The sequence below is a fragment of the Hyposmocoma kahamanoa genome, unplaced genomic scaffold (assembly GCF_003589595.1).
Source record: "Hyposmocoma kahamanoa isolate Upper Pololo Valley unplaced genomic scaffold, ASM358959v1 62, whole genome shotgun sequence".
Lineage (NCBI taxonomy): Eukaryota > Metazoa > Arthropoda > Insecta > Lepidoptera > Cosmopterigidae > Hyposmocoma > Hyposmocoma kahamanoa.
In genome coordinates this window covers 13,195,364-13,214,222 of record NW_020653850.1, presented here as the reverse complement: position 1 = coordinate 13,214,222, position 18,859 = coordinate 13,195,364, and positions in this window count along the sequence as shown.

Genomic DNA, 18,859 nt, shown 5'->3' with positions numbered 1-18,859 from the left:
ATTACTGCGTTCCGGTACAAGGGAACAAGATTTCAGGATCAGATCTTTGCGATTTAAAGCTCTGAGTGGCACTGCAACTGCTGTGAACAGATGTGTCGCTTATCATTAGGCGCACGACTTGTTCGTCCCGTCATTGGGTACCACCAGTATCCAATCACATTTACATGTTCGCTGCAGTATGTGTAGAACCAGCCGAATATTGTACGCCGGAGTCGTGTGTGGCATCTCTTAAGATAAAAGTGTTATTGGTTGTGTAAATAAAACGATTTAGCTACGGAAATTATAGGAAATGATAGAAACAATGTAGTTGTTATAAAATTATTTCTTGGTTATGATTCGGAGAAAAGTCGTATAGCTTTTTCTCTGAAATTGTTTCAGCACTGGATGTAATACGTAAGGATTTGAGAACTAATTTAGGTGCTCTGATGCACATATCAAAGATAATTTCCTAGTTTACGATAAGGTAAACGTCAATTCAGTATCAAGTAACAAATATTCAATATAAACAAAACTGTTTAGTTTCTTTAAAAATTTTGATATCTATATATGCTGTAAACTGTCGTGGATGTTAGATTGAGGGAAGTAATTGAATCATGTAAGAAAATAATTCTAATAGTGAAAGAAATTATCAGGCTGACTGTTTCTAATTGTAGTTGTTTATGTAATGATTTATTAAATAAGTAAATATCAACTCTTAAATAAAGGGTTGACAATAGTCTAACTTGTCAAGGTTTGGCACTTCAAATGTATTTAATGTCATCAATAAATTAGGATTATAAGAATTTAAAGGACTGCACTGTAGGCACGTCGTAAAGAGCAGTGTGGATGCGTGAGTCAACTCATCCCACTTGATTTACGCACTTTATTAACATTTTATTACGCGATTGAACGCGTATTTGGCATGAGTAACCGCTTCTACAGGAGTGGTTAATTCACACTACTTTTACACATGGACTTACTTACCTACGTAGTACCTATGGATTATATTTTTTAATCCACACTCTCTACACGCCGCCACTGCGCACTTTACACTTTATTGTAACTGTACAAAAATAGTAAATAAAACCAGATTATCCAAATCAATTTGTAAATTTTGTTACGTAAATACTCAACAAACTCCACTAAATTCAATTTCTCGTTTGAAACTAATGAAAAATTTAAATTATAACACATTAATTAGACTTAAGAGCTGATTAAAATTAGCCAGGGCTTTAAAAAGTAATAACTTAAAATGTTACGTTTTATTAAATTAAATATTCCGCTAGAAAATATTTTGAAATGCACAAAGTTTTTTCTTTACGCTTTGAAAGGATTACTAAGATTAATTTCTAAATTTACAAAACGCACCATAAAGTAAATAAGTTATTAAAATCAAATTGAAATTTACGATAAACATAAAATAAAGATTAGGCTAGTTCGACGGGCATGTCTATGATTTAAGTACATTCCTGATCATCATATAAATACTCGTGGATGAGGAACGATATATTCTTGCGATCGATATTTATGTTCATAGTTCTTTGGTGAGCTCCACGAAAATTGTGACATATATGCACGACAATAAAAAATCAACAATGAATGGAAAGACCATGCGACAGGACCCCCCATATCCAGGCTTCGCCTTTCAAATAATAAACGCGTTTATGATCTATGATCTGAAACTGATACTTATAATGGCTTCTGTATAAAGAAGCTGCACCGAAATCGAGGCGGTGCGCTGCGCTTGCGCCGCATCGACTCGCGCTCGCCTCCCGCATTCGACATGATAAATAACCTCAAATTGCTTGTAAAAGGTGAAACTTTTATCTCTCTCCTTTTGTACACATGTAAATATTTGTGTTTAATCTGACGTCGAGTTATGTGTTCGATCGTTTAGAGGCTTCGATCGAGTGACCAGTAGACTCTACGTGTACTGTGAGTCAACTTTTCGAATCGCTATTAATAATAATCGAACTTTTACATAATAACTTTAATGACGCTTTATATACGGAGAATAAACGAATATTTCGTTCACATAACATATTTCATGTTGACAATTGAAATAGCAATGGAAGTTTGATTTATTCTTGTGTTTTGCACTTAAACTTAAAATAATTAAAAAACGGACGATAGAAAAGCTGAATCTAACAACTCTATTAAGAACTATCAGTATCGAGCGGGTTAATTTATGTACCGCGCATATTCTGAGTAAATTTCTCGTCTCAATACGCGGTAATAAAAGAAGCAGTCGATTTACGGTCACGTGCCGGGAGAGGTGGACACGATATTTATAGTGGCTGTTTGTTTGTTTAGAGCGGTAGCTGCTAGGAGTATCTGTAGCTGCGGAGTTCCAGCCGCAGTTACTGCGGCCCGCGGCCGAGTGACGTGTCGCCGATCGCATGTCCAGCAGGAATATATCAATCGGCTCGGAGAGTAATGGCTGTCGGTGGCGCAGGACCGGCCTCCGCTCGCTAAATGAGCCGCAAACCAGCTACCGCTCCGACTTTCTGTTTGAATCTTAAGTAGTTTTAATTATTTTGCACGAGCCCCCGGGTTAACTCTGTTCGCCGCTCCTGTACACATTTATCAAAGCAAATTGTGTAGTATCTTATTTAGTAGCCGGGAACATGCTCGCGACGAGTATTATGATGTCCGGTTGGGCAATAGCTGAATTATTGCTTGTAACTGTTACTTCTATACGAGACCCGATAATTGAATGGCTCTATCCATCATAGGTGTCGACACTAGATGGAATTATTATGATATTTTCATTAACAAACATTAAAGCGTTATATTAATTTTATAAATTACATTAAAATAAATTGAATAAATTAAATTGTCCGATAATAATCTTTCGTAATTGAACTCTCTTCAGTGGTCGGGCTGCAAAAAGCTGCCTACATTGAAAAGATAATAATGTTGGCAAAGTTACAAGTGAATAATTTGGGTTTGTTAATTATACGGAAAGGACTTACTGCCAATTAGGATCCCTGTGAGCATTGAAGTAACTTTCTTTTATATGTGATTTATTGCCACATGTGATTCAACATATATATTAATATATAGCATGTTAAATACAAAAGTAATTAAACGTGTGAAGTCTGCAGCCAGTCTATTTGGCCAGTTGGGCGTACTAGGGCTTAAACCCTCTTTAGAGGAGACATGTACCCAGCAGTGGGATCTGTAATAGATGATGAATTAATTGAAAGCGAAACGTATTACACCGAAGAAGTAAACAATAGCTTGATTTACTTCTTTGGTATAATAAATTGTCTAATGACACGTTTAGCACTTACAATACTGTGAAAAGCCCTAAGGACTAGATGAAAGAAATAACTAATTATCAGTTCTATAATTAGGGTCGAGAAGACAGCAGGAGATGCATTTCGCATCGTTTCGTAGTGCAGGCGAGAGCCAGGCAGTGCCGCGGGCTACGAATTGCAATGGTACGCATTCGTCAGACTTGACTAGTTAACTTGCCCTTTCGTGCCCTTTAGTATTGTTCTTTGTTACAAGTGTAAACACTCATTATTTTTATAAACATGTTTGAAATTGACGTTTATGATTTCTTGAGAGGGAAAATGTTTTGAATCTAATCGACAACATCCGGTTCGCTTTTTAAATTCCAGAATTTTTCATTATTGTACTAGGAAACCGAGTGTTTTAATGTAATCTGTATCTATTAGTTTAGTACCGACTGTAATACCATGTTTGTAATAAATCAGTAAATTATAGTGTAATTTACCATAAATAAGTAAATTACAGTTGTAGTACTGAAAATGTAGACTTTGAGAAGTAGAGAAGTATAGAGTACCTTTTTTAAGTTGTGAAAAAATATTGTTTACAGATAAACGAACGTAGGTACTTTAATATTACACCCTATAAATGATTTCAAAAGAAGTTAAAAACAATCCTACAATATTTTAATGTTGAAAAAAGTTTTTAATACAATGTCATGATAATTTACTCAAAGTGGCAGGTGTAAGCGATAAGTTTTCTTCATGCTTATTGAGACCTGTGAATAAACAACTGTTATAAGTTAAGAATTTAAAGTATATTTTCTTCCTTTGCCATTTGCTTGGAAAATACAATGATTGAAATGGGTTCCATGATGTATGTTTTTTTTTCTAATACCAAGTGACAAGACGAACAAGTTGTACGCCATACGCCGCTCAAAATGCCGCTTTAAACGCAAAGATGTGAGGGGTGCACCATTGCACCCATCACCCTGAGACATAAGGTGAGAAGTCCCATGTGCCTGTAATTTCACCAGCACTCTTGTCCTTCAAAACAGAAACGCAGTAATGCTTATATTAATGCTTGGCGGCAGAAATAGATAAAGTAACAGTACTTCCCTGGACGATCTCTTTTACTTGTAAGTTAGAACTGCTACTTAAAATCTTGCGAGAAAACATTATTAACATCAGTAAAATGTGGCATGACGTAGGTATATATGACGCATGTATCGGATAACGTAGGTATTTATTTGGGATGTGGGGGGTGCTATTTTCCGGTATAGGATATCCTGTATGAAGAGAAATAAAAGGAAGCTGGTGTTCTAGGACACACGTTATTCACTCGCTATTTATGGACTATAAAGACTATAAATACTAAATGACATCCTTACATAGATGAACATGCAATTTGTGGGTGTGAGCATTGTTTTCTTATTACCTATACAAACGGTTACTCCGAAATGTCTGCCAGTTTTCGAAGTACTAAATTTTTATACCTACTCGAACCACAACTACGGAACAATTAAGCCTATTCGCAATTAGAGAAGGGTCTTCATAGTAAAATTGGTTAGTATTGGATAGAAGCGCCACTTGAAAATGTTACAGAGCTTTAAGGCTTTGACTTTGTATTATCATGTCACTTGGAATGACGTCTGCCTTTCTCAAGATCCCACGCATGTTCATTTAACCTTTAATGCTTTACATTTAGCCGTATATACAGAGAATCTAATTTATCACATTTGAAATAACACATTTAATGTTCTGTGTTATTGTGACCTTTGCAAAAGGATAGATTTGGGCCTACGTACAATAACGTAAAGGCTAGCAAATATTTAGTAGGCGTCATTCGTCCTACACTGGATGTGGTACACACTGGACGGCTTACGGATATGATGTGTAATAATTAATAGGATGTAATATAAAGCCTAAATATTACAAGAACACTTGAAAAGTTAATTGTTGAAAGTAAATTGACGCAAATATGTAATCAGACATTACTCCCACGTTACCATATCACATTATTACAGTGACTGGATTACGGAATTAAACATATCAACTAATCCGATCTGTTTGACATGCTGTAGCTATTACACAGAAAATATAATATAAAAATTAAAACAACATGTAAATCAGCCGTTGGTAGCTGTAAAAGTACCTGGACTGAAGAAAAACTTTTATAGATTTCTTACATATGGCACTACGGTAAAAAAGGAGTTAAAAGCAAAAACAAACAGACCGCAACAAGCACATCGAAAATTCATAAGGTCGGCTGGTTTTGGTCTGGCTGAGAGCTGACTCAGTTGAGAGAGTATCACCCACGATATGGCGAGGTTGTTAGTTCGAGTTCAGCCGGATTGAATGAATTTTCTTTGTGTTAATAATAAACAGTAGGTATTTACAAGGCACTTCCAAGAAAAATATAATACTAGACAAAAATTATAAAGTCGAAAATGTCGAGTGTTTCTCGTTGGTCAGATTGATGGTCAGACTGCCTCCGTGACCGAAAGGTTACCAATGCGGACTGCCACGCATAGGTCCCAGGTTCGATTTCCGGGCTAGCAGAAATATTTGTATGGTCTACATTTATTTATCTCGTGAGTTTGGATGTAATTTGTGGTTGTCTATGGGCATGTCCATGGTACCCGCGACACAGGGTTGCCCTAGTGCGGGGCTATGTTGAGTGAGTGCGTTATTATTGTTATTATTTGTATGAGTAAGTAAGCGCCATAGATACATGGCAGCATAGACCTCCGCCGCCAGATCCCAAGGAGGAGACCCCGCTAACAAGCACGCCGCCTCATAGGATGTGGTGCGATATAGTATTTCCTGTGATAACCGCGACTGCCATCACCCTCTGAGATCTCTTCAGGAGTGCGATATATTTTTCCGTAACGGGGTCAGACCATACGGGAGCCCCATATAGAGCCATCGAGCGCACCACTCCCATGTACAGGCGACAGCTACTCGATTTGGGCCCGCCGAGATTGGGCAAAAAACGCTTTAAAGCAGCAGCCATTCCCATTAAACGAGGGATCATGCGAGTGAAGTGCTCGCGGAAGTTCCATCGAGAGTCGAGGACGACACCAAGATACTTCATCGTGGGCTCGACTCCGATGCAAGTCTCACCGATAATGATATGAGAACCCCGTGGAGGCGCCCGACGAGGGCCATGAAAGTACATGGCCTCCCACTTGTTAAACGCCAGCCGGAGTCCCGACATCTCTATTCTACCGACAACCTGTGCCACCGCCTCCGTGGCAAGACGAGCAGCATCCGCAAAGGTCTCACCTCGCACTAACCCCGGAGGGAGATCTCCCCGTAACACCCAGTAGTATCCGATGTTCCACAGGAGCGGTCCTAGCACCGACCCCTGTGGGACCCCGCACGGCATTATCGTCTACAACAACCGCCCCTCCTGCCCTGGGTATGAAATGTACCTCTCAGACAGGTAGATCCCGACGGTCCGACATATGTAGGGAGGCACTTCATGGTACTTCAGTGCTTTTGCCCCAATTAAGCTACACGCCTAAGCTTACCCTTCAACATCGGAACGCAGTAATGCTTATAGCTAAAAGCTGCTTGGCGGCAGAAATTAATAAGGTGGCAGCACTTCCCTGGACGAACTCTTTGACAAGAAACTCTACTACTGCTAACTGCGAGTTTTTGTAGTAACTTGTGATCAAGAGTAGGTCGCAAGTGCAATAGTTGGCAATCGGTTATGCCACAAGTTTATATTGCACCTAATGAAATGCAAAGAAATTGTTACTGAGTCAGCTCACTATGAAAACGCCTTAGGTCAGTGTGTACATTGTATATTTTTCTAAAAATACTGCAAAGTTATCTATTTGACGGCGACGGCGCGGGCGCCGTTATTATCCATGGAAAGCGAGACAAGTACGACGCCTGCTGCAGGGCCTGTCCGTATTGAAAAATTACCACTCTCGTAAATATTTTGTTGAAACGCAATTTAATTTAATAACACTTTGCAAGAATACTTTTTTAACAATTTTCTTTTAAATAAAATCTTTATTTGGAATAGTATACTCGTACACAATAGTTATATTAGTAAAGAAAGTGAATCACTTTGTGAAATTTTTGAGTTAGGGTGACCACATGGTTATCAATTATATAAGTGTTGATACTCCTTTCTGTCACACATTCATCATTTAGATAAAATGTCTATAAAACATTGGCGCAACTGTTGTTGATTATACCTGTTTATTTATAAAGGACAGTCACGTATTCCTATACTTTATCGTATTCACCATTATAACATGTTCATTATACCTAAGTATTTATACTCGTAGTTGGATGGGAGTTTATCTTACGGTAGTTAAACTAATGGAAATGATAAAGATTTGTGAACTTACAAGTATGAGACCATATAGTCCGACCTACGCTGTCTCTATAAAATATATATGTACGCTCTGATCCGTTACTTAAAAAAAAATTGTTGGAGAAAAAATAAATAAACAAAAAATAAATATAGTTTTAAGAATGTGTCGTTGCTACAATGGACTCTATGACACACCCCGGACACTCCATTAAATGGTCGAAAGTTATTTGCCTACTACTACTACATACAGCAAGAGGCTATCTGCACACGCGCAAATGTGTGCGTGAAGTGGCAGGTTTATCCATCACTTCTCGTGCTATTACATCACGTGGTCAGAGCGGCAACATAGCGAAAATTCTAACACGATGTTATCTATAATTCTTATTAATAGAATCCTAATAATTATATTTCGGCGCTTCATTCTCGATATAATATTTAACCAAGTAGTTTCTTAACTTGCTAGGCAACACCGCACGGTTTTTAGAGAAAAAAAAAAGTTTTGACGTTGACACTCCCTACCAGGCATCAACCGCCATTTTCTATCCTCATTCCTTTTTCGTGTGTGGCAACAAACACACCTCCACAGCTCCGTTAAAATGGCAAAGCGAACAAACTTAGAAAAAATCGAATATTATAAAATTAAACCGAAATACTTGGAAAATACAGATGCCAAACGTCGTCGGCGTTAAAGGATCATAATATCATCGGACGAGTCGGACATTGATCAAGGTAAGATTTTTTCTTACGCTCATAAATAATGAAAATAAAAAATGAAAATATTCATTTTTATCTTATAGCACTACTTGCTACTTCCGCAATTATAATAAATGTTCGCTTTCATACATCGCAAATGTAAATCTAACCTACATTTAATAAAACATCGGGTTAACTGTGAGTTATCCCCGATAACCAAATCGAACATGGGTGGATGAAAATATATATTAATATACAGAACAGATATATTAATATGTGTATTTTACACGATTTATAATAAAAGTGCCTCGAAGTTAACTACGAGTTAAACACCATAATGAAATCGACTGCCAGTTGATTTTAATTTGAACAGTATTAGTACCTACGTGCTAATAAGTAACGTATATTTTTTAAATTAAACCACGTCGGGGTTAACTACGAGTTGACCACGATAACGAAATCGACTGCGAGTCGATTTTAATTTGAACAATATTAATACCTATGTACGTACTAATAAGTAAAGTATTTTTTTAAATAAATTTACGTCGGGGTTACCCGCGAGTTAACCATGATAACGAAAGCGACTGCGAGTCGATTTTAATTTAAATAGTATTAGTAAGTAATAGTATTTGCGCGCTAATTAGAAAAGTATATTTTTTTAAATAAAATTACGTTGGGGTTAACTGCGAGTTAGCCACGATAACGAAATCAACTGCGAGTCGATTTTGATTTGAACAATATTAGTACCTACGTGCTAATAAGTCAAGTATTTTTTAAAAATAAAATTACGTCGGGTTTAACTGCGAGTTAACCACGATAATGAAATCGATTGCAAGTCGATTTTAATTTGAACAATATTAGTACTTACGTGCTAATATAAGTACAGTTAATTTTAAACAAAATGTATGTCGGGGTTAACCGTGAGTATACCAGTATAATGAAATCGACTTCGAGCCTATTTTAATAATTATATTCTTCTAAGAAAAATATATTCAAAATAAAATTAAGTTGGGGTTAACCATGAGTTACTGCGATAAGAAATCAACTGCGAGTTATTTCAATTTAAATCCCACATACATGCAATTAATAAGTGTTAACGAAACACGCAGTAGTTAAAACTCAATTACCTATCTAATACAATTCTAAAGAAGATCGTTTTAGGCGACAGCCACCTGCAAAACCAATGTGCAGCTTCGCCAGCAATACCATTATGTAAACAAACCAACACCAGTCTGTAATACCCGGCATTAGTTTATCGCCAGACGGCAAGAGAAAACATTGCATATCACAATTAAAAACTTAATTGACTTGGGAGCAATGACAAAGTGCTGTCCTAGAAAACATCAATACATTCCTAGTACTTTTTTAGCCCCAACACGCAACAGAAGTAGTCGTTTCATATTGAACATAATGTTCTTTAACAAATTTGTAACAAAAACTCATTTTAAAATAGAAGACTATCTAATTGCCTCAAAATTGATACCTCGCATTGAAAGAGGTGTATTCACTGACATCTATCTGCGAAGCAGACCGAAAGTACCACAGATTTCAGTATTTATCTCGTGGTTCGAATGAAATTGAAAACTATGAATTTATTCCTCTGACATACGGCTTGTCCACAGCATCGAAAGTGTTTACCAAAATTATGAAAGAAGTTGTAACACATTTGAGACAACAAGGATTTAAGTCCGTGGTATATTTAGATGATATATGTTGTATAGTAGCTGATAGGACGATGCATCAATAATGTTAATGCAATCATTAATTTATTGCAATGTTTAGGCTTCATCGTTAATTACGGCAAGTCTGTGTTACAACCATGTCAAGTTTGTAAATTTCTAAGATTCAATTTTAACTCATGAAATTTAAGTATAAGTATACCTTTAGAAAAACGTCAAAAAATTTACCACTTACTTTGAAAAGTAATGAGGTTACCCCGATGTACCATACGGGAGTACGCTCAATTGATTGGTGTCCTCATCTCAGCTTGCCCAGCCACTAAATACGGTTGGTTATATACAAAATTACTGGAAATTCAGAAATTTCAAAGTCTTCAAAAACATGATGGTAACTATGAAACAACAATTCTAGGGTTGGCGGACTAAAGCAAATAAGTCAAAATCCAACATCATTCATTTAAATTAATACATCTACTGGCTAAAGCACATAAGTCAAATTCATTTGTTACTTCATAAATTTCGAACTTTATTCTAGAGGTTATTTAACTTACAACACTAAAAACAACACAAAAAATATATAATTATATATTAACAAATGAAGCACTTTTTTGACTTATGTGCTTTAGTCTGCCGACCCTAGAATTTGTCTTCCAGATATAATTCTAAGTGATTTGAGTTGGTGGACAGACAATATTTACTCGACTTCATTGTGTATGAGAACCTCAAGTTTAAATTAGAATTTATACAGATGCACCGCGCACCGGTTGGGATTCCGTATGTGGCGCGAGTAGCACAAGAGGCCAACGGAAGGCTGTTGAGAAAAAGCACCATATCAATTACTAAGAATTGTAGGATTCTTATATTATATTAGTATAATCTGATTGTGTTATATTGTTGCGACTACGCAATACTACGGCGATCATAACAATACCCCATTATAATACCCCACCTTAAAGATTTAAGTAAATCAATTTGGCAATGGTCCGAAAAGCGCAACATAAATACATAAGATAATCGCGCCGATATAGAATCTAGGAAAACTAATCCCGACACCGAGTGGGAGTTGTCCTCTCGCGCCTTCCAGACCATTGTCAGACGTTTCGGACTTCCCGAGATTGATCTTTTTGCATCCCGCACCAACGGCAAATCTGCTATTTTTGTCTCTCGGTTTCAAGAACTAGATGTTTTTGCCGTAGATACCTTTACACTTAATCGGAATTCTAATTTTTTTTCTAAGCATTCCCACCCTTCTTTTTATTATTGAAATGCATACGCAAAATTATTGATGACCAAGCGAATGGTACTCTTGGTTTTCCATATTGGATTTCCCAGCCTCGGTTCCTCCTGCTGCAAATCTTGTCGGTTTCCGACGTGATATATTTTAACTCAAGCGAATCATTATTAAATCGTATTGCAGGCGGCCTCATCGATTACACACCAGCCTTACCCTTTCTGCCGTTATCAGCGCGCCCTTTGCCTCCCGCGGAGTCCCACAAGAGGCGATGATTTTACCCTTAGCTTCTCTTCTTTAAAATACAATTAGACAATATAATGTGTCCCTAAAGCTCTGGTGGGAATTTTGCAATAATAACAGTCTGTTTTATCTCTTTTACAGTCTGAAACAAGCTCAGACACCCGCATAAAAGGATTACTTTTGCATTTAGATTGAAACCCAGTGCACCAAAGTATAGCAATACTTGGAATCCCCAATCGTTCTCGCATTAGTTTCAACGTGGTTTCCCAACACAGAACTTCCTCTTGAAAAACTTACGAAAAAACATGTTATTTTACTTGCATTTTGTACTGCACACCGCATACAAACCGGCATTGATTAAACTGCCTCCGTGGCCGAACGGTTACCATGCCGGACTGCCACGCAGAGGTCCCAGGTTCGATTCCCGGGCCGGGAGAAATATTTGTATGGCCTACATTTATTTCTCTCGTGAGTTTGGGTGTAATTTGTGGTTGTCTATGTGTGTCCATGGCACCCGTAACACAGGGTTTCCCTAGTGCGGGGCTATGTCGAGTGTGTGCGTTATAAAAAAAAAGCAATCATAGGATTAAAATGACAAACATACAAATATCGGATATTCCGATTAAAATTGCAATACGTGATTTAATCAAAACGTCTGCGCCTGGTCGCGTACAGCCACATTAAATTTTCCATCTTTTAGAGAGGATCCAAGTATTTGCCTTTTGGCAGTTTTCAAACATTATATTTTGGTTACACAAAATAAGACACCTGGACGTCAGGGAACTCTCTTGCTAACACACAGAGCTCCACACAGAGTAACCAAAACGTGAGCCGATGTGTACGGCAGGTGTCGTATGCGGCGCGGCGGACACAGCAGTTTTCGGCGCACAAAGCACGCGGTACGCCTCCACGCCGACCGTGCGCGCAGCTGAGGTGCCGATAGAGCTCATATGCAAGGCTGCGAGTTGGACTCCGACATCTCACATCCTTTAGTAGATTTTATAATAGACTAATACTTACTGAAGACGAACACACGTTCGCAAGAACCATTTGCTTACAACATAATAAAATAGCAAATTATACTATAATAAATTAATAATAATAATAATCTTTATTTATAAAACGATTTAATTTGTACAATTAAATTACTGTGATCTCAGGAGAAGAATCGTTACATGTTCATATCTATATATATTTTTAATAAAAATATAATATGGTTATCGATTAAGCCTCTGGTTTTTAATTTACATAAATCAACTAGAAGCAAAACAGAATTCTCTTAAACTCTACCTGGTTAAATATTATATCGAGAATGAAGCGACGAAATATGATAGAAGAACAAACGAACTTCTTGAAGTGAAGTTCGATCACTATTATGTGAGTCGCTTCATTCGAAGATCCCTCCCTTGACATCGTCATATCAGAAGTAAAGATTCTGAAACTCCCAAATAAGTTTTGCTTCCCACTCTAAAAGGAATGAGAATAGAAAATGGCGGTTGATGCCTGGTAGGTAGTGTCAACGTCGAAAACATTTTTTTTTCTCTCCAAAAACCGAGCGGGGTTGCCTAGCAAGTTAAGGAAACTACCTGGTTAAATATTATATCTTCGAATGAAGCGACTCACATAATAGTGATCGAACTTCACTTCAAGAAGTTCGTTTGATCATCTGTTATATCGATATAATATTATATTTTTTATTACTTCACTAACTAGAATAATATTAAAGATTTATTTAAGATATATATTAAAAGCACTTAATATGGTTAAATTTTGGACAGGTACTTTTAAATAAGGTAACCAAGATACTTGAAACTGCGTGTCCAAGTTTATTATTACCTAGTTAATAATTAGGTATATTCGCTACGTAATATTTATAGGCAATACATATTGAAAATTCGAGAACAATTGTCTATTAGCTCCCGAAGTTATGGCGTCTCATATTGATATAATAAATCTGTGTAAATTAAAAATTACAAATTAAAATAAAAATCTAAATAAATCAATCTGCACCAAATAAATGAAGAAAACAATAACTGAACGAGTCTCAGATGGTCTCAGACATAAGTTTTTTTTATTTACTTCAATTCTTCTTTCGGAAAACGAAAGAAACTCCTCTTATATCCCGTTTAGATGATTATAAACAGCCGTACACAGCACAATTCACGACCATTATAAATAGTAACGTACATTGATGTTATATATTAACGTACAAGTTCCGTAATGAATGAATGAAAAGTTATATTCAAATATCAAAGCCGGATTAGCGCGGAAACGGCTTGCGACAGCCTTGTTTTCGTTCAGTCAATGTGACCGTCAATATGCGGGGCGTGATGCGGTGTCTAAAGCCAGGGAGGGGCGATGAGTGTCCATTCTCTTACTTTTTTATTCTCTGTCTATGATGCACACGATATATTTAACTATAATCAAAATAATATGCTCTCATTGCCAAAGAAACGAAGTAGAACTACTAGTTCGCATTATTATTTTTTGTCAATACAATTTATCTTTAATGTTAAATCCCTTTTAGGCACAGACTAACATTTTTTTTGGTTTTTTGTGTATTTCCGCTCTTTGCAATATTTTTTTTTATCGAACATTGTGCGTGTATAATTGTAATTGGGTGTTTGTTTGTATAAGAATATTTTTGTATTATAATCTGTCTGATGTCTGTAACTGTATCAATAAAATAAAAATAAAATGTTAAGCACTTCTTCTATATGTTTACAATCGGTAGTTGCTAGAGACTGCATAAAATATATCTTTACAAAATTTTAGTTTTTCTTACGACCGCTAGGGGCTGTAAAATTTGTTATACAAAATAGTCACATATTTGGCGCAGCCTTTGCTTAATCCATAAATTCATGGTAGATGTCTTCGTTTCATGTACAGTGTGTATTGTTTGCAATTCATATTGGTTCTAATTATAGGCTTGGATGTACTTTATAATTATTTTTGTTTATTTATTTCCTATTTTATTTATATATATAGGTTACAATTCCTTCGTAAAAATCCCCATTCGTTTCAGTAAGCACATTAAATCTGAAGTTCAATTTTATGATCTACGAGGCCTGTGGCGCTTGGTTGGTTTGAGTTTACGGGGTGTGCTCATGCTCTTCGGTGGCACAGCAGTTAGTACTATAAGCGCTTGATGAGGAGGTCGACTCCCGATTTGGGCCAATTTAAGAAACGAACATTTTTAAGTTGGTTTCGGTGTGTGTATTCTGGGTTATCGTTCTTTTGGTATTCATAGTACAGGAAATTCGTCAGTAGTTATTTTTTCCCCCTAAATACTTCTCTTTGGCAAAGTTTTCAAGAAAATGGAATATAACAGAGAGACGGTTGAGATACAACAATGCTATAATAAGTATCTCATTTCCACTACATCGGGAAGTATGCCTTACATTTTTACAATTGGGAGATCTTGTACTCGTAATTTATTACGCCTCCGTATAATTACGTCCATACGATTGCGTGCGTACGCTTCGGGCTTCGCGCTCCGCGGACCTCGGCCTAAGGCCTCTTAACTTAGGATTTTGTTTTAAAAAAATTTAAATAGCTCTTTAATGGCGGCCAAATTTAAAAATTGCAAGTAAAAAATTTTTACCACTAATTTTTATCAAGCAATTTAGAAATCTTTTCGTGTCCATTTTCAGTCCGAACAAAGTAAGTATTTTCAACAGCCATTTACATAAAAAATTACGGCTATATCGAAAAACGGCGGAAACAAAATTTTTACCCCAAATTATGATTGAAGCTATGCCATTTTCAGTCGAATTAAAAACAAAAAATTTTATCTACCGCCAAAATAGTTTGTATGGCAGTCATATTGACAAATGACGAAAAATAAATTTTGACCGCTAATTATTATTAAACACTCATAGATAGCCCCACATGCCAATTTTCAAAGAGATCAAAGCAATTCTTTATCTGCCGCCAACGAACGCTTCTATGGCGGCCATATTTAAAAATGGCGAAAAATGAATATCGACCACAAATTATTATCTTTTAGAGGCTTCTTCGGCTCCGCTATTCTTAGAGGCCTCCACATGCCAATTTTCAGCCAAATCAGAGCAAGTCTGTTTCGGCAGCCATAATTTGACATTTCCTACCTATCTCTAATTGTCTCCGTGATAAACGACTTTGAATTTTGCGTGGCGGCCATCTTGTTTATTTGAATTTCGAAATTTTTTTCATTCCGGCGGAAATTGTCCAGGGTGTACCTCATAAAAATGCACAAATATTCTCGCCATATATTATAGTTTTTGCAGGCCGTTGATCACTCTTTTATATTTTCCGCATTCAGGACCTCTCATATTTGATTTTTTGCTTTGGAACGTATCCGCGTACATCGATATAAATATTTTTTTTCCACCATATCGGGAAGTATGCGTTCAATTTCTATCAGTGAGTCTAAACTTGTAGCTGTATATATGATCTATACGCAATATTACTTTTTTTATGATACCAAGTGACGGAACGAACAAGTCGTGCACCTGAAGGTAAGCGATACGCCCGTCCACAACACGTGCAGTGGTACTTAGAGTATTAAATTGCAAAGATCTACCACTGCGCCCGTCAGCCTTAGACATAAGTTGACAAGTCCCATGTGTCTATAATTTCACCATCCCTACCCTTCCAAACCGAAATGCAGTAGGTATTGGCACTGGCGGCAGAAGTAGGTAAGGTGGCGGTACTTCTTTGGACGAACACTTTCACAAGGAGCTCGACTGCTACTACGAAATCTTGTTAGCAATTCAAGAAATCTGTATGCATTAACCCTGATGGCTGTACGTATAATATTTTACATAGGGAAACAGTTGTTTTTTATAATACCAAGAGACGGGACGAACAAGTCGTGCGCCTGGTGCTAAGCGACAAGCATATCCATAACAATTGTAGTGCCGCTCAGAGCTTTAAACTCGCAAAGATCTTAGGGACACTGCCAGTGCGTCAGTTACCCAGACACAAGTTGACAAGTCCCAGGTACCTATAATTTCACTAGCACCCTTACCCTTCTGAACCGAAACGCAGTAATGCTCATATTACTTTTTGGCAGCAGAAATAAATAAATTATGCAACTAGTTGCGTTAGTGATTTTATTTGCGCCAATATGTATCACTTACGTTTCCCTTTAATACATATATAGCTTCTCTTATATATATATATATATATATATATAAATAAGAGAAGCTCTGAAAGGTGGTTATTACATACATATCTGTACATATTACAAATGTAACATAATGTAGTACCTACATGAATATATTGAAAATTTCACATAATTTTGTAGAAGTAGAGCTCCTTGTGAAAGAAAGAGAGAGAGAGGGTAGTACTGCCACCTTACCTATTTCTACTGCCAAGCAATAATGTGAGCATTACAGTGTCTAGTTTTGAACGTGAGAGTTCTGGCGAAATTACAAGCACATGGAACTTGTCAACTTATGTCTCAAGATGATCTTTGCGATTTAAAGCTCTGAGTGGCACAGCAACTGTGTGGCCAGGCGTATCGCTTACCGCCAGACGCACGACTTGTTCGTCCCGTCACTTGGTATCATAAAAAAAACTTGTGAAACGGAAAATCTCTGTAATTTAGGTGTAATCCTTATGTAATAGTTTCTTATGCTTAATAAATATTAAGTTACATATTTCGTTGATACCACACCCTCAAATTTCACAAAGTGATGCACGTTCTTTACATGCACAATACATTGTATAGACAGACAAAGCAGTAATGTCAGCATTATAGTTTTCTGGTTATGAAGGATAAGGGTGCTGGTGAAATCACAGGTACATGGGACTTGTCAACTTATGTCTCCGAGTGACGGGAGCAGTGACAGTACCCCTTAGATCTTTGTGATTTAAAACCCTGAGTGGCACTGCAACTGTTATGGACAGGCATGTAGCTTACCTTCAGTTGCACTGCTTATTCGTTTCGTCACATAATTCCACCAGAAATAAATGAATAATTCATCATTCTATAAAAAACAATTTTGCTCTAGTTTTAAACGAATGCAAATTATCAGAATGACGGACAGTAAAAAGTTGACAGTGTCCAACCTCTAGATCAAACAGTATCAGGCTATACTGTTGATTTATTGTTCATTTTTATGCATCCCTAATAAAGTAGCCGATCGTCAATTTTCATTTTACTATCCACGAGCCTCCGGATGCCTGCAAGCTCCCGTATAAATCAATAGTTCCTTTTTGCACTTCTTTTTAATATAAGAGAAAATACAGGCAGTAAAATGACAACGTTATGTCTTGTAAAGTAGCTGTTACTTTTATGACAAATATTCTTTTATGATACAGTAAAATGTGTAGTTTAGTATCTGTTATTATTAGTAATAATACAATCAGGTACTTTGGTGTAAACGGAGCTTTGATGCTAGGAAATACCCTTTTTCTTCTACATCTCAACCTTGTATAAGCATAAAACTCATATCGACCTCATTCATCTCATAGCCCCTTGACTTTTGTCTTTCAGCTTCTGGTATCTGTGTAATCGTGCTAATACTGATAATTTTAACTGCCTCTGTGGCCGAACGATTATTATGCTGGCCTGACACGCAGATGTCCCGGGATCGATTCCCGGGCCGGGAGAAATGTTTGCATGGCCTACATTAATTTCTTTCGTGAGTTTGGGTGTTATTTGTGATTGTCTATGTGTGCCCATGGTACCTGCGATTTAACTAGTGCGGGGCTATGAGTGTGTGAAATAAAAAAATACCCATTTATATGTATCCATTTTACCTATAGGGAATGGGTGATTGTAATAAATTTAGAAAAGTTTAAAATGGAATGGTAATAAAATAATGAATGACGCTTAAACTTCCGATCACGCTTATAGATTTCATTCCTTTAAAGGGTACAGGGCTATATTTCATTGGAGGCGTACCCCACGCAGTGCTGCGGTGCCACTAGACAAAAATCGCAGCGGCTACCCATATATTTGTGTTGTCAATGTTCAAGGGACAATGCGGGAAGGATTGTGGAAAAGTGAGCATAAAACACGGCGCACGCGCTTCGGATAGCTTACGATCGTGCGGACATCAGCATTGTGACGACGACTAGCTAACTGACTGCGGGTTTCTCCTATTTAGTCTAAAATTTAAATTTGCGTTCATTTTTAACAATTTATCGATTATGTTAGCATTAGAGTATCTTTACGTATCACTTATTGTTTAGCGTGGGAATTAAATCGACAATAAATAAATAACGTACACACTCAGAAAGTTTTCTTACAAGCGTTCAGATACATTAAGGCTCTTAACTAATTCTGATCGATCGATGATTCAGAAGATTTAGGACTAAGGAAGAAGGAATTCTAAACTTTCATTACGGAATTTTGAATCAGATTTATATTGGTCGCAACGCAATTACAGTATTATGATTGACGATCTCATTTCCTCTTAATTTTTATTATGTAATATTGGATTTGAGTAAGTAAAATTAACACAGAAAG